General features: G+C 38.6%; 1 protein-coding gene across 4 annotated transcripts in view; it reads left to right on the forward strand.

The window, feature by feature from the left end:
- Positions 1 to 24554, forward strand: part of LOC107082064 (phosphatase and actin regulator 3-like) — a 63974-nt gene that overhangs the window by 2070 nt on the left and 37350 nt on the right. The window contains exon 1 of one of the 4 annotated variants that reach the window (XM_015370521.1): positions 19024 to 19228. The exons of 2 other annotated variants lie outside the window; for them this stretch is intronic. The gene's annotated coding sequence lies outside the window, so the exon portion shown is untranslated. Of the gene's footprint in view, positions 1 to 19023; positions 19229 to 20043; positions 20189 to 24554 lie in introns of those variants that run through there. One more of the 4 variants, XM_015370522.1, reaches the window with a different exon arrangement.

A 24554-nucleotide genomic window follows, 5' to 3' on the forward strand; every position in this document is an offset into this window, starting at 1 on the left:
TTGGTCCATAGTTCCTCTGAAAGGAGACCTTTGGTTAGAACTTGGTCCATAGTTCCTCTGAAAGGAGGCCTTTGGTTCTTTATATATATATCAGACATGGGCAATGTGGAGTCAACAAGTCATCTCCATGTCATGTATTTGTTCTACCCAGCCAATTAACCAGGTGAGTCCAATCTGCACAGGTTAATTCACGGTGAAGATTGGACTCACCTGCTTCAGTAGCTGGGTAGATTAAATACATGACATGGAGATGACTTGTTGACTCCACATTGCCCATGTCTGATATATATATATATATATAATTAATTTGGTATAAGGACTGCTCTAAGTGGGTTGCTCTCTCAGCTAAAGATATGTTCTAGTCTCTATACTCCAGTTAACTATTATTCAATTACTAAATTTGTTAACTAATGATTATTTTAATAATTTAATAATTAATCACAATTAATCTGATTAATCTTTTCAGCCATATTTAGATCACAACATTTAAGTCAGATTAAAACTGAAAGATTTCTGGCAAGACTCAGAAAATCTGATGTCCACTCTGACTCCGTCTAACTTGTCTGAGCTTGAGCCAAAAGCCAACGCAAATCAGAAATGTTATTTTTGAGGAAATTAAAAAGCAATGTATTTTTTTTTATCTTTCACTTCTTAATAGAACCCATAATAACAATAAACTATATCAAAGTTTGTGTTTTTAAATCAATTAATTGCCGGTCACTCTATGTGCTCTTCATGATTTTTAACCGTGTGTGGTCAGCTATGATCCAATCAGAGGGGTTGAGGAAGGATCTGCAAGTTCATTTAGCCCACGGCTAACTGATGCTGCTGTCTTCATGCCCTCTCCTCTTCAGTGCTTGTCGTGTTCTCTTAGTTGTTGTGGTTACGCAACCATGTTCGTTCTTGTCTGAGAAACTCTGAGTCAACATCAGAAGGGTATAAAATGGCCCTTGTGTAATCGTTTTGAACCTAATGTCCACCCACTACCCCATAGTTTCCATGTCAGCAGCATCCCTCTGCAGAATGATGTTTTCCACTAAAGATTCTTACAGATGGAGCGCCTCCTCCAGCTTCTCCCTCAGCTCTTCCATCCCCTCAAACTTGGTGTAACCCTTTCATAGCTCTAACACCCCTACTGTGACTTTGTGCATCATCAAGGCACTCTGATGAGTAATCTTATCTTAAACGGTTTGCGTGAACGACTTGACTACATTTGTACATGACCTCTCACTTTGTGATACTTTGGAAGATACTGTGTATTTTGTAGTAACCTGTGGATGCAGTTGGAAGGAATACATTCCTTGTCAGCAGAATGGATCCAAAACAAAGTCATGAAGTATTTAACTGCCACCTGAAGAAATTAGAAATCAATATTCCAGCCTTACCATCAGATAAACAAGCTGTACCATCTGTCTAGACAACATGTTTCTCAGGCCAGTGGGGATAGTTTTCTTAATGCTTGAGTTTCTCAGGAAACATGGTGCTGGGTATTTAAACATGTAGAGATATAATTTGTCGGAAATGTAAAAGTTTGGGGTTGTACATTAGCGTAGTTTGTAGCACTATTGCCCGGGAGCAAGAAGGTCCTGATTTTAATTACAAGCCGAGGGTCTTGTTGCAAAGAGTTTGGAAGTTCTCCTCATGAAAACAAAGGTTCTCTTATGGTACTCTGACCATTAGGTTGATGTGAGTTTGTTTTTATCCTCCGCACCTGAGGAAGTTACTGATCCAGGAGCAAAGCAGTGCAGATAAACCCAGGTTGTGGAGTTTCAGGGTCAGTCTGCAAGAGAAGCAAGGTGTTGAGGTCTGCAGATGAGTCAGTCATTTAAAGTGCTGATGAGACAGCATCCTTAATAGACACTTTTCTCTGTAGATGGACTGCAGGCCTTCCAGACCAGTAGGGATAGTTTCCTTGAGGCTTGTTTTTTTTAAGAGGATACTCTCTAAGCCAGGGGTGCTCAAGTCCAGTCCTCAAGAGCTACCATCCTCTTACATGCATCTCTTCTCTAACACACCTGAATCTAAAGGCTCAATCCCCTCATTTAGCTCAGCGGCGGTAAGGTAACAGACCACTCATTTGATTCAGGTGTGTTAAAAAGAGGTGCATCAAAAGGCTGCAGGATAGCAGCTCTTAAGGACTGGACTGTAGCACCCCTGCTATAAGCATTTCATGATGACTGAGGAGATAGCACAATTATGGCAATTATTGAGGGAGCGGATGGGAATTTCATTTTGGGCACAAAAAAAATGATGGAGGACTTCAGGTACCGAGGGACCATGGAAAGCAACAGGGGAGATTAAACCCATTCATGGCTGATGCTGTACCTCTGGCTAAGAAAGATGTTTTGTCCTTCTGCCGCTTGCTTCACTCTGAGTTGGATCAAAGCTGAAATGTTTATTGTTGGTTTTGTAATTCTTGTCACTTCTGATAATTCTCCTCATATAACGTGGGTTTTTGTGATTGAAGTACTCCCCAATTAAGAGTTTGTAACCAGGTTTGCCTGCCTTTTTCAGTTCTCTCCTGGTCCTGCTTCAGGTCCCTCTGTCTGCTGATCTGTATCAGGGTCCACACGTTGCTCTCTACTCATGGTTTCTGGTCTTTGTGGGTAGGACACATCAGCAAAGAAGTGAATACAAGTTACTATGTCACAGAAAATGTGTATTAGTCCAGATCAGTGTCCTCTTTGAACATGTGTGTACTTAAAGCACTCCCGTAAGGCTTAGGTAATCGCTTCAGTCTAAATCTGAATGGTTCTGTGAGGAGTTTAGTTCTACAGATCAGAGGTTTGAATGAGGGAAGTGAAGGGAGAGCTTGTTTATCCTGGAATAACTTAGCCATATTTAAGCATTGAAAGAGAATAGATGGAAACGGTCAGTAATGCCACTGACAGATCTTTTAACCAACTCTAACCAACAGAGTTGGAGAAATATTTTGTAGAACCAAGTAGAACAGAGTTTCTTGAAGGTGATGACTAAGTGTTGCACAAAGCCGGTGCTGCTAAAGCTGAGGAGGACCGAATGACTCGCTATGGAGTCGTGTGTCTGAGTGATTTGCATTTTAAAAACGAAGGTGGGGCTATGATGATAAAGACCTGTACCAGCATTCAATACTTAAACTAAAAAGAAAAGTCAACTGCAATCAGCACTGTTTACAAAAACACCTGTAAGCCTCCTTTTCTCGACTAACTTAGCAGGTTTGGCTTCAGGCATAAAAGATTTGCCACCATAACACAGTGGTGTGCATTTGTATGAAATTGAGCTGAATACCAATTGCACTGCACCTTTTGATTTTACATATAAAAAAAAAATGCAATTTATGGTCTAAGGCAAAAAGGTCAAAATGTATCCTTTAAAACTAATGATTTTATGATGTAGATCTGGTTAAATCAATGACACCAGATGTCAGGTTCTGAAAATCATTGGGACCGAATCCTTTTAAACAAGGCAGGTTGACGCAAGCAGTACATTTGCAAATGGCTTACTGGCTTTAGGACACACTATGCTGGAAGTGCGACTTTTGGCGTAGGGTGATAATGAACGTGTGAGTCACTAACCTAGTTTAATAGTTCAGTCCATGCCCAAAGGACAAAATTGGTTCCAGCGAGGCGGCTGCCAACAAGACATCCTTGTAGCATCTTGGGCTGGCGGGCACCACACCAGGCATTGAAGTCTCAGAGGTTGGAGAACAGGCAGGAGATCAGAACCGAGCAGACGAAGGAAGGCAGGATAATCCAGATGGCGAAGCCAAAACCGGTGTGGAAGACCTACTCAGGAGTCAGACCCAGGAGATCAAGGGTCTGAATAGGTGCCAAAATGGAATCCAGGACGGTGTCAGGAAACAGTTCCAAGTTCTGTAAAGAGGCAAAAATCCATCAGGAGTGTAAGGACAGGTCCGGCAAACTGATCAGAACAGGGAAAGGCAGGCTCAGAGGTCCAAAAGTTTTTTTGCAAAGAAGTAGTTTCTAATCCAAAATGTTAAACTTTCTATCTATTCTAAAAATAGATAGAAATTTAGGTATACAAATGTATTACATTTATAAGGTTCAATGATAGCAAACACTGTTAGAGACCAGTTGTAATAAAAACAAGCTTGCCAAAGCTTTCTAGGTTCACACTGAAAGTTTAAGTTTGGGGAATATACATGCTATGATGGGTGTGTTCATAATACCAAGGGTTTGTTGCATACTTGCAACAATCAATGTCAAGGGGATAAAAAAGTTGGAGGACCTGAGGTTCTGAGTTCGAGCCCCACTCCCACAGACTGCCACTCTGGGTCTCAAGACCCTTAACCCCACACTGCTCCCATGAAAGACATGTTAAAAAATGTGAACATTCAAATGAATGTCCTTTGTTCTTAAGGTGTAGAAAAAGGACATTCATTTGAGGACCAGAATGTTGACATAAAGAAGACAAGTGGTTTGAAAGGGGTCTGAAGGAAGCCATTTATGTTAAAAGGGAAAACCAACCTTAAACAGAGGGGTGGACTATCATCTCAACCCACATCACTATGCAAGGGACCACAACAGCTTGCCTAGTCAGCCAGGCCAACAATGACCTTAAGGACTCCCCTTTCAGAGGCATAGGCCAGTATCGGGTTATGCAGGCCAACAACAACCTCAACGACTCCCCATATTAGGGGAGTCACAACACCCACAAAGCCACAACAGAGTAGAAGAACTACAAAAATAAAAATAAATGTCACAACTTCTTCTTTTTAGGTTTAACTATATGTGTTTTGCTTTAGGACCAATGCTAACATATGAGGGGTATTTTTTTATTGTCGATTCTTCCGTGGGTATAAAAAGCTTTCAGGAGCTGGAACGTTCACCTCTTGACTTGATTCTGTGGAAACAGTTTACACACATTTCTAGCTGGGCTGAGAGTAAATGTAGGCGTGAGCTGCCAGGTGCAGGGTTCTCTGTTCACTGAATTCAGAATGACACAAACTGTTATATACAGGCTTGCTGATTAATAAAACATAAGGCAAGTAAATGAAAGGAATTCCAATCTCATCATAAGGTCCCCTATTTCCCCATATGACTGATAGAGAGAACTAAGCTAAAGAGCATCTGCAGCTGATAGGTAAGAGCGGAGGTGCAGCATATGGGGGTAAGAGCCTTTGATGTTAGAGCTGCATGTCATAGAAGAACAGCATCACCCACTTTAATAAGGACAAGAGGGCCGTGAGTAAAGATGCTCTTTGAGGCTGGTGGCAACAGGACAACAGCAAGTAACATGAAGAGCTTAACTTCTCTTCACACTCGTGTTCACAACAGCAGTAAAACAATATGAATATTTGAAATTTCTTTATGTTTTTTTAACAGCTTTTTGGCATCCCACAAAATAGAGTTAATCCTTCACATCTTTTATTATTTTAATTTGATCAATTTAACACAAAAGATATTAGCTTTGATACTAATTGTAGAGTACTACTTATACAACAGTGTATATTTTTGTCCCCCTTAAAATAACTCAATCCCAAAACATTAGTATCTGAACTCCTGTCAAAAAATGAAAATGTTTAAATTGTGCCCAATTTGCCATTTTTTTCTCTCTGGTGTGAGTGAGTCTTTAATGTAACAAGGTGAGTGTGGAGCAGGTGTGTTATTTTTAGTGTTAATGGGCCCTATGCTAGAACCGTAGGTACAACATATTTCATTCTTAAAACGTTCATGCGTGATTTATGAGAAAATATTGCATTTAACGTTTTTCTCATATTTGTAATCTTCTCTCAAGTGTGAACAAATTTCACGAATGCTCATGACCCGACTTAGGAGTCAGCTGTTATCCAAACCTAGTTTTTCACAAAATAATTACATTTATTGTTAATTAGAAGCAATTTCCATTTAATTAGGTCACAATAAATAATATATTATGCAGCTCTGTAATTATAAATTACACTTTTATTGACTACTGACAGAACTATTGGTCACTACAGCTGTATTCAGGGGACACTGGTTTGTTACTTCGTCCAAAGAAAGTACAGTCAGAGATCAAACTGTGCACCTGGAGAATAAATAACGAATATCCAACTATGGACATTTTTACAGTAATGGACATTTAAAAATGGCAGCAACATCAGAAATGTGCAAAATGACAGTAGCGTGTTATTTAACTGACTAAGGTTTCTATCATTACATTTGTTTTTATTTTTTCATGTTCCCGGTGGTTAGTACCTTTATTCCACTCTGTATTCTTGTGAGTGTAGTCTTTGTTCACTTTACAATAAAAAGTAAATAAATAAACAAACTGTTTTTGAAAACTACGGTATTCATTCTTTTCCTGCTTTGTGTGCCAACTGTCACGGCTGCTAAGCAACATAGCCTACGGCCGTAAAACCCGCTGAAGCATAGACCTGTTTGAATTCACAGCCAAAACTCTTCCTGTCTCCTTATTTTCACGGGCTTTGAAGGATCCAGTCCAGGTAGAGCGCGTCCTTGGAGGATGCAGCCCATGAATTCGAACAGAGCAATCATGGGAGAAAGAAACAAGGCCAGGCTAATTAGCAGATTGGGAGCAGGTGTGAACAGAGGCAGGAAGGGAGCTGGGGAAAAGGAGACTGAAACAAGAGGGCAAATTTAAAATATCTAAGAACTCAAATACAATCAAAAATAACTAAAACACAAGAATGGAAATAAGACTAATGAAAACTCAGAGATAGAACTTAAACAGAACCAAAACCATGACATTCATGAGGCCAAGATATATTGTTGTTTTTCTGTCGAAGTTTTACTGTTGTTGCATTTATAATTATGGGAACTATTTACTAGAAAGACTGTACTTACCTTGTAAAATGAAGATGTGGAGGCTGAAGAAAATGTGCAGAAGGTCACAATGGGTAGCCTGGGTGCCATTCCGAACTTAGTCCCGCCCACAACGTTTGAGGTTGGGAAGTTCGGTCTGGCATTGCTCAGTAATAGCTCGAGTATGCTCGCACAATATCTGGCGGGCCAATCAAATTGTCAGGGCGGGCTTTATACGATGATGGACAGATGATCAACAGTAACGTAATCAACCACGTGACCAAAGCTCGCATGGGTGACAACAACAATGGCTGCCGCTGGAGAGTTGAGGTGTGTAGATTCTGCTATTAGGTCTGTTCTAGAAGAAATCGACAGCAAATAAATTTTAAAAGAGGAACAGAGAAACGCGATCAAGGCTCATCTTCTTATTCTAGGCGTGCAACTGTGCGTCGCTTAACATATGTCACGCACTCCGTTGCTCTTATTGGTTGTAGGTCTATCCAATTGAGTGCGGAGGCATTTTTTTTCCTGGTTCGTTCGAAACACGCCCAATAATCACTGCTCTATGGAGCAGTATCAGACTCATATTCTGACTAGAATTGAGTAGGACTACGTCAGGCTACACAATGGGAGCCCTCCCTGTCAGTCCTAGGCTCTTGGCAAACCATCAAGAACTAGCTCTGCCCAGTCTTCTAGCTCTAGCCTTCTGGCTAAAATGTGTCCACTCAGTAATAAACTGAACACGATTCAACTGAGGACATTTTATGAGGTTTTTACAGCACTAGTAGCTCATTTTTTCTACAGTGGGGTGACCGGAAAGCAGATAAGAGAAAGGGGGAGAGACATACGGCAAAGGACCACAGGTTGGATTCAAACCTACAACGAGGCCTCTGTACATAGGTCATGCACACTAACCACTGTGCAACTGAAGCACGCCCAACCGAGGACAGTTTTTTTTAAGTAAAACTCACCATCTATGTGATGGTCTCCATGGAGACCTGGCTATATGACGTCATTCCCGAAGCTGTGGAGGTAGAGTTTACAGTGTGTTTTAGGGGAGATAAAATATGTACATTCAACATTCTGCAGCTACAGACTTAATTCTTACCTTTTGGTCCCCTAGCTTGAAAAAAATCTGCCAGTGAAGCAAGTGTAGATCATTAAAAATAATCCTAGCAGCCTGAATACCAGTGCAGACTAATCCTAAATTACATCCTAAAAAATGCAGAGGTAGCTGTGATTGTGGATGGTGATTTTAAAGTGCTATCTATCCCAAATCACCTTGGTGGTGCTATTTAATGTTACAGTGAATTGTTTTAAATTTTCATTTGAGATTTTTAAGTCCTGCAATATTTGTCTGAAAACTATCCTATTCTAAGTCATTAAACAGTGGCTATTGCAGTTTAATTTTCCTATGGTCCACATGGTACAGGTTGGTACACACATAAGTCACGCATACTGGCTTTTATCCACATAGCCCCTTGTTCAGGTTTTGAGTAAATTATATAACTGACAGAGTTAGTTTTTTTTCAAGCATGTAATACCATTAAATTAATAACAATAAAGATAATCCAGTTACATTTGAACAATTTCTCTTAATATTTTTAAGGGGACATAGTGTGAGGTTTGGAAATGCTGCAAAACAGGGTTATAATGGGTAAAAGTGAAACAGTCAGCAAGGCTGCCACCAGAGGGCTCTGCTCTGCAGATAGGCTAAATGAGTGAGGTGACTGTCACGGCTGGCCGGGTTCCACAGCAACTGGATTTCACACAAAGAATAGGGACAAATGTGCTCTAGAAGGTCGTTCTTCACACTGAGTGAAGATGCAGAGTCACTGGAATCAGGATTACTCAGCAGGACTGTTTGCAAAGAGCTCTCTGAACACAGTGCAGGCAGTGTTAGAATGAGCGCCTGAAAGTAATGAAATGCAGTCAGATGTTATTGAAATGAATTAGTCAACACTTTATTTCCCTCACATCCTCATCCGGTATTTTTAGAAATGCTGCTGGCTCTTTAACTTTTTCCATCTTCCTTTAGTTTCAAACGATGAGCTTTATCTATGAGGGATTTAACATTTATCCATGTGAAGTGACAACACAAATACTAAAACAAATTCTTTTATATCCCCATGGGTGCTGCTTTGTATAGTTTGTACCCTTGAGTCTTAGCAGCATTGATTATTTTAAATTACTTGGCTGAGGATCAGTGGCTCAGAGGGGTATTCAAAATATACCAATATATATTCAGCAAAGTCATTTCCTATGGTACAATGCACTCTGCAGAGACGTCCCAGGGTCCCACTGACTACATCGCCCTGGGGTGCATCATAGAAAGCACGACAAAGCATGACATCACCCTGGACCAATCTAATGAGAGGACACAAGCACCATTATGCAGAAGACAGTCATGTGATTCAAAGCAGTAGCAAGAACACACAGAGAAACAGAGGTTGTGCTTCAACTCTTTAAGGAACAACACATGGAACAACATCACAAAATGTTCACACAAAAAAAATCCTGATAATTCCTGTGAAGCCAATCTCATGCTTAGAGCTAATATCGCATGATTGTTGTTTTTTAACAATCAGTATGTTATCTGCAGTGAATAACTAATAACAGACATCTTCTTTAGCATTGATCTCTAAAACCGACAATTCAGGATGAGAATTGGTCTCTAATACCAAAAATATCCTGGACAATCAGTCTTAGTGTGTTAAGACCAAATGTATTTCGGCTGTCAAAAAGCATCCAATACCTTAAGTTGGACATGTGCACTTTAAAGATTTGCGTGATATATGGTGTCTAAATCTTTCTAAACATCTACGGCACATGTCCGAGCAAAGCCTGGTGAGGTGTGCGTCGGAAGAAACTACCCATAGCTGCTTCCTTTGCCAGTTTATGGAGTCTGCTGGAGTTTTCTTCCTGTTAAAAGAGTTTTTCCTCTTCACTTCACTTGCTCCAGGAACTATGAACGGAGTTGCTTTCAGTAATAGTCACTATTTTACAAAGGTAAGCTTCTCTCCAAAGCTTCATATTTCCCCATTGTTATGTCTGCTGCTATGGATGCTCTGTACGCGCATTAGACTTTTAAAGGTGTTGTGGAGGATTTTCTCTAATTTTTTAAAAGACCAGCCCTCTCCACGTGCGAGAGCACGTAGAAGCCCATTTCTCCTAGTCATGCTCTGTTTAAAAGTTGCTGTTCTCATCTCTTATCTAAGCTTATCCAAACGATCACTCTAACCCCTAATTATATAGTGGACTTTATAGTGAACTCAGTTTCCCCGTTGTTCCTCTGCACGGTGCCTGTGCTATCATAGTCATCATTTGCAGCTGTCGGGTAGCAGCAGCCTATGGCGACAGCGGGCAATCATATAATGCTTAAAATATTTTATAATATTTTTATAATACAGAAAATATTTTATCAGTTGTAAAAAAAAAAAATCCTTTGTGACACTAGTGGATTATATTTTCAAAGCTGTCTAACAGAAACGGGAATAGTTAGACACCAGCAAAGGTCCCTCTGGGTCAGAAATTAAAACCCGGGAAAATTGTATCAAGGACTGAGGTGTCTGTACGCGTGCAGCACGCTCTACCCCTGCACGGTGAATCGCTTCCAAAAAACGTTTTTTATTCAAAAACTGAAATACGACCCCCATTTCTACTGCTTTGAAGCATTGTGAATACCAATAAGGTTCATGACCTAAATCACTTATAAATTTTCAATTTCCTTTTGAATTGTGTTTGCTTTTTCCTGCCAATTATTAGCCTCAGGATGCCAGTTTCAAACGAGAAAAACTTTGGGATTATACCTAGCACACACCTAACCTTTGTAACTAGTGACCAGGCTGACTGCCATTACAAATATAGGCAGATAGTAGTGTCTTCCTCATGAATACTTTATTTCTATGACTAACTAATAATCTGAACTTTCACAAACTTTATAGTTGCTGTTTTCTCTGCACACAGCATATGTGTTAAGGTTAAACTGGATGATCAGCTGAGACCCACCAGTCTGCTCTAAGTCCACCATAAGGGAGCATTTTGCAGCATTGGTGCAACAGCAGTTGACATGGTGCATTCCACACTGGAGTGTTTGTGGTTTATAAATTCTTCCCCTGGAGCGACCATCAGCTGATTGTTCACCATAACATTAGGCTAGCATGACACACATTGTTCTAAAACAACAACAAACTTAGGAACAGTCTCTTGGGAAAGCGTTGATGTCTCCGGTTAAGATGATTGGTGTAAAGAAGCTACTTATATAAACATCAACACAACAAACAACCAATCAAACATAAAGGATTCTCTCAACCATTTAGATTGATATGACACAATACTGAGGCTGCAGAATATATCCTGAATTTATCATCACTGCAATATCAGTTTCTGCATTATTCATGTTGCAAAGGAATCTTTGGAGTAAAGTAATCTATTCTAAGTTTGTGAACTTGCATTTTACCTGCTAATATAATATTTTGCTTCTTGGAGATAGTATCATGGTAGCAGATGCTCACAATTACTCAAAAAACGTTGCTCAAAGTGTTATAGTCACAAAGAAAAGGAAACAGAAACGAGCAAGAGAGAAAATAAGTAAATACGCTTATACACCCAGAACAATATTTTATATCATGCTGACAATTTAGTTCAACTTTAAACAGCTTTTTAATATGTTCATTGATCATATATTCATTTGCTCTAAATTAGTGACACTGTTCCTAGTAATAAAGAAATAATTTGTTCATATATGATAGGCTTTTAGGGAAAGTAAACAATCAAAGGATGTTATTTTGACTTGACTTTGAAAAGAAATATAGTAAAGCTGAATACAGGCAAGATGTTAGCATGAGGAGATGTTATTCAGCTACTCTACTGTAGGAAAAGAGATAGAGAAGCTGGACAGACCCATCCCCCCCTTATGCATGCACATACAAACACTGTCTCCCCCTCCCCCACAACACATTCTGAGGCCTCCACTTCCACAGCACTGAAGCTGGGAGTTAAAAATGCTCCTCAGATCTGCACATATTGTTGATCATAAAGATAAAGTTAAAATTAGTCGGTGAAGGCCATATTAGCAGAAATGAGCTGCAAGCCTTATTTACCCACATCCAGAAACGAAAGGTCACCGCTTCACTGTGTTGGCAGTAATTCATGCGGGTAGTGTATTTGAGTTGAACTGCCTGGTTATGTTCAGATGGGTGTTCTTCTGCACCCATTTTGTTTCCATTGTAAGACTTTTGATGTACAGGGAATGTAGAAGATCTACCTGGCAACTGCACGTCGGTGGAAAGCTGTCACCCATTTACACATTATGTATGTTTTTTATGAATGTTTTATGTGCTGACCTAAATCCTAGCAGAGCTGAGTGTAAGCAATATGTTGCACATGCAGCACCCAGACGACATCTCACTGCAGGGGGATTTAACTGGCTGACCAGAGGGAACGCAGCTCTGTGGAGAGCCTTCAGACCACCCAAAGCATAGTTATTTTAAGACATTTGTTTTTACAAAATACGCATCCCTCTGCGATGGGAAACAGTGCAGTGTGGGCTTCATCACACAAAGAAGTACCTTACTCTCTGTGGTCCTATATATCGAATCAACCGTGGGCTAGATCCCACTGACTACTGCGAGCTTGAATATCCAATTTCCAACTTCTAACCAAATTTACGGCGGTCTTAATCATCCTACTTTACATAAAAAAAAATAAAAAAAAATATTCATGTTTTAGCACAACAGTAAGGAATTAATTTGTATTTACATCTAACTAAGATATCCCAACACATTTTTTTAAAAACGTGTGGTTGATTGTAAAATTATACTTAGGTTTGTGCAGTTCTTTTCCACACCGGATGGCATTTTTCCTTTCACTGAATGAGTTCTGGGAAACCGCTTCATTCCATATCGGCTCTTGACCATGCTTGGTGTAAAGGGAACATTTTAAGGGTTGAAGGGCACTTCCCCCTAGGCAAGGCAAGGCAGATTTATTTGTATAGCACAATTCAGTACAAAGACAATGCAAAGTGCTTTACATGATTAAAATACAGGGAGATAAAACAGAATCAAAGCAATTAGGAAAAAATAAATAAAATAAAATACGCTCTTAAGATTATTAGGACGCACTAACCTTCCATGTGAACGTGCAAAACTAAGTGCTAAGGAACAAAACTAGTGTAAGTGAGAGGTATGGGAATGGGCCTTAATTAAAACAATGCTTAAGCCCAGCATGTGGATGGATCGAGCAGCAGGTCCTTTCGACAGGATGTATTGTGGGATGAAGGGTTGGTGAAGCTGCTGAAAATTTTTTTTTCTATATCAACATGCTGATGGTAGTCTTGAACACATTGAACTCCCTGTAAAATTTGAATCTGATGAGCCAAAATAGAAGCTTTCAATTAATGCCAGACAGCAGTTCTGCAAGAGCTCACCTTGTGGAATTAAAAATCAGAAGCCATGAAACCACAATTTTTTCTTTTTTTTTATTCACATTAAAATATTTTACGGATTCTGCTGAAGATAAAGATATACGTTTTAAATACAACACAATAAGGAATTCAAGGTCTAACCTTAACCTGAAAATATCTCTACCTCCATCTATCCATTTATCAATCCATACGTCCGTCTGTCCGTCCGTCCGTCCATCCATCCATCCATCCATCCATCCATCCATCCATCCATCCATCCATCCATCCGTCCGTTGGTCCGTCCATCAGTTCGACAGTCCGTCCATCCATCCGTTCGTCCGTCCGAACATCCATCCATCCATCCATCCATCCATCCATCCATCCATCCATCCATGGTCAGATTGCTCCATGGTTATTTGTCCTGTTTTAGACTAAAATAATGTACCAAACCACATGTTGAGGGTTTATGTGGTTATGGACTGATTATAGTGGGAGTTTATAGTTTTAATGTGTCCAAACATAGAAAAGAAATCCATGTTTTTTAATGAAGAAGAAAAAGTGGGTTCATTCCTGGCCCACTGATTGCACAATCTCTACCTGTGTTAATTTATGAGTTAAAACTGCTGCTTCTCAAGTCAGTGGTGGTGTTTGAGTTTAAAGTAAACTGACTGTACTGCTCATTGTGTTTTGAGTCACTCATAGTAATTTTTAAATGTGCAAATTGAGAAGAATTTGGGGACACGATAAAAATCACAATAAATGGTGTCACTATAAAATTTATCCCGATATATCCCAATACATTAAGAAAGATAATTCATGTGATTATTAATGATATAGCTCCGAAATACCTGACAAGATTCTCATTGTTGATTTGCTTCAGCCGGTGCATACCAGCTAAATAAATGGGTCTTGGGCAGTGAGCTGAAAACTCTTGGCTGGAGGTTTTAAATTGTTTTTTGTAAATAAATGTTTTTTTTTACATTTATGATCCATTCGGACAGATTTTAAACCATACCAATCAGGTCTAATGAAATATTGCGATATTTTAATATATATTTTTTCTTATACCCCTACTTGTTTACAGCTGCAACTAAACTCTACCGAATAACAAAGTTGTGAGTCTCTAGACATGGATGTAAGAATGCATGCTTTTTAGTATTGTTACAAGGTAGGATTTGTGATTTTTTTCAATGCTGAAAATGAATGTGATGCTCTTGTCACGTAGTGGATTTGTAGGAGATTAGGAAAATTTGTTTTCAAATTCAGGTTTTCAGAATTCAAACATAGCCTTTGAAAGAGTCCTCTTTAAATGTATTTCTGCTCTTATAATCAGAAAGCCAGGCAGAGGGTTTTTAGAGTTGGGGATATGATCCCGCCACAACAATTTGATTAAAATCCCCACATTAGCTTCCTTCTACTCTATACCTGTGAAAAGTCAGTGATGTTTCACTTCCAATTCCAATGAATTAAAGAGTTAAAGAGTCATTTGCTGCAGAGCCTCGCTGATTCTGATCTTCCCAAATCAAAAAACTTGAATCATAAAATATTATGGTGCTGAAATACTAACTTTTAGAGCTTAATACATGAAGGTAGCAAAAGATACTTTCTGCAGAGGGTCAGACCTCTGGCCTTGTTCTTTTAGCATCTTCGGTTACCTTTCTACCCATCTCCACTGTATCTTGACCAGTGGACAAAGGAGGTACAGCTCACAGATGATATACATAATGATATAACAACTTTCTCATGTCTACATCAGGTAGAAACAACAACAAAAGAAACAGCCCGTCCAATAAACTTCCAAATCTCAATAATTTAGCTCCTAGACTATTGACCCAACAAGTACATCCAATGGGAATGTATCCCCATTTTCTCTTGGAAGGAAGCAATTCATCATTAACCTTCTATCAAAGCCAGGCAGCACTGATCTCTGCCTGAACGCCCTGACCTCCTTCCTTCCCCTTCAGAGGAATCCCAGGCATGTGTGGAGGTAGTTCTTCTCCACTGTTACGTCCTCCATCTGTCACTGTGACACAGCATTACCTCCAAGGCCGGGCGGACCGGGCCTCAACAAATCAATGATTCAGCATATCTGAAGGGGAGCAGAGCCACAGCAGGGCTGCAGATATTACAGTTTATGCTGAAAGTCAGCCAGCACTGCGACGAAAACAAAACACTTTCTGATAGTTTAACTTTGTTCTGCTCCAAAAATCACTTAGATGCAAATGTTCATCTAGAGAGGCTAATAATGCCAGACAAATAATAAAATCTGAAATAGGTCTAAGCTTATCCAGAAATAAAAAATCCCCCTCCCCCCCACACACACTTTTTTTTTTTCACAATTGTCATTTTTTTTATTACAATGATGAGAATTTGGTTTTGCATACTTCTGTAGGAAGACTGGGATAGAATTAACTGCAAAATCTCACCATTTGTTACCTTCAATAAACAACACAATATCAACATTCATCTTTAATATCATAGAAAATTTGGAGTTCTATTGTTTTTATTATCTTAGCAAAGTGTCACAGTTGTTTTACAGTTTGCATTGGTCCTGCATCAGTCCAAACCATACATAAATGCAGGTCCTTATCTTGTATTTTAAACCTTAGGTCTTGGACTTACATATCTTCCTGTCACAGCTCAACCCTGACCTTTATTCCTAGAAACTCCATGCTGCCTGAACTCTTTGTATTGTTGAACCTTGGTACTTAATTACCTCTACATTTCAACATGCCTGCCTGTCTTCTATCCCTAACCCATTCTCCTCTGAAGCGCATTCCCGTCCTGATTCGACCCTCTTACGACTAGAACCAGGGGTAGACCAGCCAGTGCTCGTATCTGCTGGCTGTGGGGGTAATTTTTGAATAAATGTAGTTTAGATTAATACTCTTGCTCCATGTAGATTCATTAGCTGATTTTTTTTTGGCTTATTTGTAAAGCTCAGAGCACTTTGCACTTGAGGTTTGCAATTACTTCTGAAGAGCTCAAATTGATTTTTTCTCCATAAATGGACATTTCATAACTGCAGGCCTGAGCAGTTATACTGCTGATGCTGAGCATGCTCCTCCACTTTCTGTCATCTCCCGTGTGACTGCAAAACACTTACTCTGTTACACTTACCCTCTAACACACACTGCAAATCTAAAACACTGATTCCACGTCTTTTTTTTAATCTTGCATTTGTCTCTAAAATGTTAAATGTTTCAACCAGTGATGAGCTTCTTGTCATGCTTGATTTTTACTGTAGAGGACACAAAAACAAAAGTATACGGTTAATAAAACAAATGTTACTGATTACTGCTGAGCAATAATCTGTTTCATCTTTTCGGTGTAATATTCTTATTTCATCAACCTGTTGGACATATAAATATATAAAAAAAAAGGTTAGGGTTGTTTTGTTTAAATTAAAACTGTTCCATTTATTTGTACTGTCATTAAATTGTTATTTAATTCTTTAATTCTTAATTCTTTCATTAAGGTTCTACCCTGTTTACACTTTGCATGTAGGGTTGCATTGGTCCACTGTGTTTGGATTTATGCAGGTTAGCTTGTGTTTTAGTGTTTGCTACTGAATTTGTTAAAAAAAAATTCTTCAGAGGATAAGAAATCCAATTTAGATTTTACGGCGATTGAATTTCTGCTAATTATTTTATACAGAGTTTCAGGGCAATATGTAGATTCAAATGGAACAAATTTATTTTGAATTAACAATTTTTTCCTGGCAAAAATCCATCCATCCTTGTGCACCAATTTTACAGCCTTAACAACTGACATGCCTGCCAGTTTAATAAATTGATATCACATATTTTGCATATTAACAAAAAGTGACTGCTAAGAAAATGTGTATCTTTAGTTCTCATAAAAGCCTATAAATGAATATTTGCTCTGTTTCCTGCCTTTTTCGAAAATGTAAATCTGTTCCTGTAGGACATAACTGGTATCAGTGTGTGTGCCCTCTGTCTTTGTCCACATGCATTAAAAGAAGTCCTATAAATTTTGAATTAGTTTTGCGTTACATCATTGTTTATATTCTTTGCTTACGGCTTGTGTCCCTGAGGAGACATTCAGACACTGACTTTATTACCTCTGATGTAACTCAGCCCTCCCTGCATGCTGGTAATGCGTTTATGACCAACTAAAAGGTTGTTCAGAAACCACAGAGGTTTTGTTTACACTTAGCATATTGCTGAGAGAAAGATTAAAGGTTGGTCTTCCACTAGCAATCATGCTATAAATTATGACAACATATAGAAAACCCATACTGTAAATTATGCTTAATAGCATATGGTTATAGCAGAAATACATCCTTGCACTTAATGCTAATTTTAACAGCAAGTTTTTTTTTATTATTCAAACAAATATAAATAAATATAAAGAGTTTTAATTTAAAAAATGTAATCCTTAGTTTTTTTTTCTTTACTATCTTAAAATTTGAAAAAGTTCTATACATCTCTTCAACAACTCCCTCTAAAACTGTCCGACTAAAGTTAAACTTTCTTAATTTTCTTTTGCTGTACCTGCTGGTAATTTGTCCCACTGTCGCCAGACAGAACGTCTTTAACTCAGTCATTTTTTTTGTCTGCCTTTGACAACTCTGTCAGCTCTATTTATATTTTCTATAGATCTGACCTCAGATATGAAAACATTAGGCATTGTTACAAGGACATAAGTATTTGGTATGAAGGAACTACTGGAGAATAATGCTTCATGAAAATGTGCCAATCGGAAGATTCTGGTCTGATTCGCCTTAATCTGAATTAGATGATAAATTAAATAATAATAATAATATTATCTCTTCATATAAACATCCTGCATGTTAACATTTTTATTTCATGTTCATTCTGATTCTAGCAAATTGACCAAATAGATTGACCTATTCAGCCTGCTACCTTTCCACCCTTATAGGGACAGGATAGTTGCTGGGCATAACTGCTTTGTTACTCATTTAGCCTATAGGTAAATGTAAAGCAATGATGCCTCTTCCTCTGTGGTTGGTTTTGACACATTTGGCTTTAACTCTGTGCATGTTGAGAGCTTTTAATTGGAATAAAGCGTTATTATAACATTATTTAAAGTTGTGCTGATATATAATGCTTTTTTTTATTAATGAATTTGATCATTAAATTTTATATCTGTAAGCAGAACTAGTGTCTTTGTTGTTCTGAAGCTATTTTTAGAACTCATTTGAGCCCTGAATTCCTTTCTAATGTCTTTAGATTTTAAACCAATATTAACACATAACGTCTTTTCCTTGAGATGTCTTCTCCTTTCTGAAGGGCATCTGCAGCATCTTTATATAAATTCCCAAACTAATCATTTTGTGGATTTTTAATGGAAGCTTTTCTGGTTTATTTAAGTTGCTTTTAAACCAGTAAATTCCTCATCCCTGGGTTGCATTTAAGCCCATGTGGATAAGTAACGTCTTTAGAAAGGTCTTTGACTTTTATTTTAATTTATAAAGCTTATAAACAAATGTTACAACCAGACCACTTTTGGACCTGCCTTTGATGCTACTGGATTAATTTTAAATGTATTAATTAGGTAAAGAGATTAGGCACAGTAATCTAAGGTTCCCCTGCCCACAAGGACTCAGCTCTGCACTTCCTAATTTTAGTATAGTTTTATTAATTAGGCTGTGAAATAATAACATTTTCCCCAAAACGTTACTTTTATATTTATCTTGAATCAATGCCTGAGCTTATAGCGTTGGTTAAACCATCATCAGAGGGATTTCTCTCCTAAAACTTTAAATTTTAATCTCTTTCTACAAGTGCTGGCCAAAGGCTGAGGGTGTGCCAGATTTCCCTCCCTCCTCCTGCCGTCCGGAGGGGCGGGGTCCACATGATGCTACATCAACACGAGCAGCTAGTACGATGCAGATGTATTCCGCCCGCGCGGTCACAGCGGCTCCCGTTGGAATTAGGCCGATATTTCGGACAACTTCAGACGTGGTTAGCCTTATATAGATTTCCTTCCCACTTTATTTTAAAATAAATAAACCAGGGCTGCGCCCGTGTCTGTCCGTCTGCTGGTGAATATATGAAGTGAACACAGGAGAGCTGCAGGAGCGCTGGATCCCTCAGTGAGTAAATTAGTCTTAAACAGGAGCAGACAGTTTATATAAGATAGTTGCTCGTGTTTATGCAGTTTCACCTTTAAAAAACGCTTGTCTGGAGACTTTAATAGTTGTTACATTCATGCTGATTTTGCACAGTTTCTATCTTAATCAGTTAAATAACATGCTGCTGTCATTTTGCACATCTCTGATGTTGCTGCTGTTTTCAAATATCCATCACTGTAAAATATCCATAGCTGTATATTGGTTATTTATTCTCCAGGTGCACAGTTTATATTGTTAAAACTCTTTACACTACAGTATTTTATTGTTTATCTTTTAATTCTTCACTATTATGTTTTTGTAAGGTCCACATTTGTGTGATTATTTTTTTGGTATAATCTTTTTGCTGCTGTAAAACACCAGAATTTCCCTTTATTGTGGGACAATAAAGGAATTTTTATTCTATTCTATTCTAATAATATGTTTGACACATAAAAACTGTGCCCAAGTGTTCGGTTCCATCCAAATCTTTACTTAAAGCATAGAAATTTGTTGATTGAATAATGTTTTCACACCTGCACAACCCCCCCACCCTTGAATATTTTAGGGCAGTAAAATGACAAGCATTATGCATCATTTACAAGCCAGGCCCTGATTGGCTACGTCTGCGCGTCTCTCCGTGTGGCAACAGCCTTCCCATCCACCCAACAGCTCCGTGTTCCCTCACGCCGTGGTGATTTCTCTGCCTACAAGGGCCCTCTCTGCAGCATCCATCGTAGTAGCTATGGCAACAGCAGCTCTGACCCTGGGTGAGCTTGTTACCATCACCACTGGCTTGACCTGGATTCCTCAAAGCATCACAGGCAGACACTCCTAGCTTGGACAACTGACCTGCTTCTCACATTGATTAGCGATCAAGCAGCTGGAGCTGATGCTGCGATAACCCACAGGTCTATAGGGTTATTAAAGGCTCTATCTTGTCAGGTCTGTGAGAATTACATTTCTTAAAGCTGTGGATGAAGACAGCATTCTATCCCTTTAGGATTGATTGTTTTTTTTTTTTTCTTTATCCAGTGTGTGCTGGTAAATATACCATCTTTGGTTTCCTGCTTTGCCATTCCTGCTCTGCATGAATACACATTTTGACATGTAGTCCGTGACATCTTTTCCCTTCCTCATGCATTACTTCAGGATAAATAAACCCCGACTGGCTGCCTTGTGCAGTGTTTGGAGAACAGATTTCTCATATTTTAGTACCGTCTGCAATATCTATTGTAGCTGGTAAAGATGTATTTGTTTGGTTTTACTTTTATTGCTGTAGCATAAACCCTAAAAAAAAATGTAGGAAGCCCTGCTGTCATATCTTTCCATATATTAATCATTTTTACAGAGTATTCTCTGATAGTTTTTTCAAAGTTTGGAGCATATAGAAGGAGACAAATCTTTGATCATCACCCAGAGTCCTTAGTTCTGTCTAAGGCTCTTTTTTCTTTAGTTAAGAGTTCAGATTTAGGATTGGGTTAAGGTCTGGAGACTGTGTTCTGAATCAATGTTCTATTAAAAGATGTAGTTCTGCTAATTCTCACTGTGCCACCACACCAAACTTTTGGGGTGTTTTTTTTTTTTTTACCTCTTCTTCTTCTTCTTCTTCTCTTTATCTTTCAGTAAGCTAAGACATATGCAGATTCATACTGCAAACAAACATCAACAGAGTGTAGAGACTGAAGAAGTGCCAAGGTGCAGGGGGGAGTTGGGTTGGGATCGCACTGAAGATAAACCAATCAGGGGTTGACGTTAAGGATTTTGCCCTTCTGGCAAGTGACTTTCACATTTCATTTGCCCAGAAATAATTTTTACTTGCCCAGTATAATGTTTGATAAATATAGTTCCTAATATTCGTTTATATATATAATCAATGAAACATGTTTGTTTTTTAAATGTTTTTTGTAATTCAGTATTTTTTAAGTTAACAGGTTCCTGGTGTGTATATTTTCTTTTTCCATACTTTTTCAAACTAAACTGTGCTTTAAATTGTTGTGTGCTTTGAAAAATATAAATTGTAAAGTTAAAAATCTAAAAAAAACGATAAATCACAAGACAGAAGTCAATGTCACAAATGAATAACTTATTTTAGAGTCACAGTATGTTTATACAAGATAATACTATTAATATAATGTGACTATTCTAGAGAATCATTATACATAGTTATTTTATACAGGGTTTCCACAGTCTTATATAATTTCAGAATTCCCTGAATTTTAACTGACTCAGGATTAGTTTGCCCTGACAAAATAAATGCAGCTGTTTGTCATTTTGGTAACTACATCAAATTTACCGCTAGGTCGACAAGAATCATGCCATCTGGCGGAAAATCACACGCCTTTTTCAAATCACGCGAGAATGTGTACAATACAACAAAAATGGCGCCGGCAATGCTTCTGGGTCGTTTTCATCAAATGTCGGTGATTTTAAAGTAATTTTGAGTGATAAATAATTTTTTTTTGCGATCATTGCAGTTGCCTGGCGGGCAAATGCAATGAAATTTTTACTCTCCCAACAATAAAAACTACTTGCCGCGGGAGATCAGGCGATGGTTAACATCGAGCCCTGCCATTACACGTTTTTTTAAGGCGCATGGCAATATAGATGATTTTGATATCAGTCTAACCGATCCTCAATATGTGCTGACCTTTTATTACACAGGTCTTAATTTAAACAAAAAAAAATGAAAAAATGCATTAACAAGACATTGAACATGACTAGCTAATAGAAGGAATTTTAATCTATGCAATCTCAAGGCATGACTGGAGAAGGCACTACTTAATCAGTGAATACATTCATTCATGGGCTGATCTGATACAAGATTAAAAATGACAAAGTTGCTACTCTTATATAGTGCAATATAGATAAAGAAGGTCTGATAAATAACTTACAAGGTGTTTGTGACCTGAAGGTTTAAATTTCGTCACCAATGTTTAAGCAGTGAAGTCTAAATGCGCCCTTAGGCCGTCTTTACATTGATTCTGCTCTGTTTCTGCTCCATCATGCAGAAATCGCTTGATATGTGTATAACCTTTTCATCCATCCTGACAGCCCGCCTTCTTCATATCATGCTCCAGCGCCATGGAGCCAGTGGGAATTACCTCATCAACTAGAATGGCTTCTATTTACGAGGTAGAGGAACATGCAAGGATGACAGAGTCAGTGTGACATCACCATACTATGCACTCTGACAAATTTCCCAGAGCATTTGGGGGAGAATCAGCCCTCAGTATCACAGATCCTCCACTATTCTTTGAATGGTCATGAGAAGATTTTCCGCATTTTCTTCCTTCTTCTTCACATCCAACCGTCTTGGAGTCTCTGACTCTCCAAAAAGCTGGACGTTTCTCTCCACTAGAAAAAAGTCTGTCAGAGTTTGACCAAACTCTAAATATCTATGTTTTTAAAAGCAGGACAGAAAAGCTGTTTTTTCTTCCTTCATTCTCAAGTAAATTGGTTAGTATTTGTTGTCATGGTGACTTACTGACCCTTCAGGTTAGTTTCATATCAACAAGTGTGCTGTTGTTTTTTTTCTTCTAGAGAACATTTTCTGGGTTCTTAATGGTATATTATTCTGCTCTAATAGATGTAGATATATCTTTAAATGCATTTTTATGAAGTGAACTAGTAAATCTTTCCACATCCCTATCTACCACTCCTGCTCCTGCATCTATAGGATACTTCACAGTCAGTCTCAAAATATCAGTTCTAGCTTGAGTCACACTGAATATGATCCATCCTTTAAAGGATGGAAAAAAACAGATGCTGTAGATGAAGACGCTGTTGATAGAAACCAAAGGTGTTCATGGATCTCTTCGTCAGCTGCCTACGTCCCAGCTGTAGGCTCCCTGAGCTGTCATCTTGCTGTTGAAGCCAGACTGTGTAGGAGTGCTTATTTCTGTCCTTTCTCCAAGCCACCCTCCATCCCTGCCTAAAGGAGAACAGAAGTCATCTCACTAAACCCATGTGGATTCTGCCTGGAAACTCTTCTGCTGCTCATCCTGCCCGACTTGAACATGTCAGGGCGCCCCACTAAGAAGGGAAGCCGTTGATTAGCTTGTTTTTGGCAAAAGATCAATGAATCTTTAAAGCAGTTTGTTCATTAGCATGAGGAGTAGGGCTGGGTATTTTTCGCCAAAGTCCTGAATCGATTCGATTTTGATTCATACAGTTCTAAATCTATTAATTTCGATTCGATCTGTTTCTTCAATAATGAAAGTGGTTCGGCTGTGTTTTAAAATACTCATGTATTTTTTCCTGACATATTAAACACAAAGTGCAAACTTGTAAATTGGATATTTTAAACTTGAGATGTGAACAAAACTGTCTCAAAAGTGCAAACTTGTTTGTGAAAAGTGAAAAAGTGAAGCCTCACTCGAGCAAGCAGATGTGACACAGCGGGGACACAGCAGACATGCATGAGCTGCATTATCTCCACTGCACAAACCATATTTGCAGCATCGTCTGTAACAACTACAGGGTGTTTGCTGGTCAGCCCCCATTTGTTAATGTCTTCATTCAACCTGTTGGGTATATTTGCAGCTGTCTGGCTTGAAGTCATCTTGAGTGCATCTTTCCTGCTCATTTGAATGTGAACATCACGTGTGTCACTATAAAATGAATCAATCTCATTTCCTAGAAATCGATTTTGCAAAAATGTAAAGGAATCGATTCAAAATCGATTTTTTTACCCAGCCCTAATGAGGAGCTTCTTTGAGTTCCCTGAAAGAAAGAAATGAGACACTGAAGAGAATTCCAAAAAAGTTAAAAGCAATCCACTGGACTTTGCTTCCAAGTTCGAAGACGTTTCGCTTCCAGAAAGATTTTTCAATGCAAAATATCAGAAATAGCGTTGAGTTTGAGACTTCATAGAGTGGACCAAAAATAAAGCCTTGGTTTGGCTTAAAAACATGCAAATATAACCGGACGAAATGGGAAGTCCTTGGGTTCTTTGTTAGCCTGCAATACCCGATACCTGTCTTTGTCTCTGAAGTGGTGTCGTTAGAGGGAATTGTTGGCTTGGCTGAACGTGGAGTGCTCTGCTACTCTGCATGGTGCTGGGAGCCACGATGATAGCTAAAGGAAACAATCGTTTCGCTGTATCGTAGGTTTTTGAAATCAGAAATGTGAGTCCACCTCCTCTGTTTAAGGTTGTTTTTTCTTTCTTAACATGATAACATTCTGGTCCTCAAAATAATGTCCTTTGTTCATAAGGTGTAGATGTACCGCAGAGTCTTGTCCCGAGGAGGTCGCTCTTCTATGTTGGGCCATGTGTCTGTGGAGAGGTTGTTTGGTTTCCCAATTATAA

The sequence above is a fragment of the Cyprinodon variegatus genome, unplaced genomic scaffold (genome assembly GCF_000732505.1).
Source record: "Cyprinodon variegatus isolate N-32 unplaced genomic scaffold, C_variegatus-1.0 Scaffold47, whole genome shotgun sequence".
NCBI classification, from domain to species: Eukaryota; Metazoa; Chordata; class Actinopteri; order Cyprinodontiformes; family Cyprinodontidae; genus Cyprinodon; species Cyprinodon variegatus.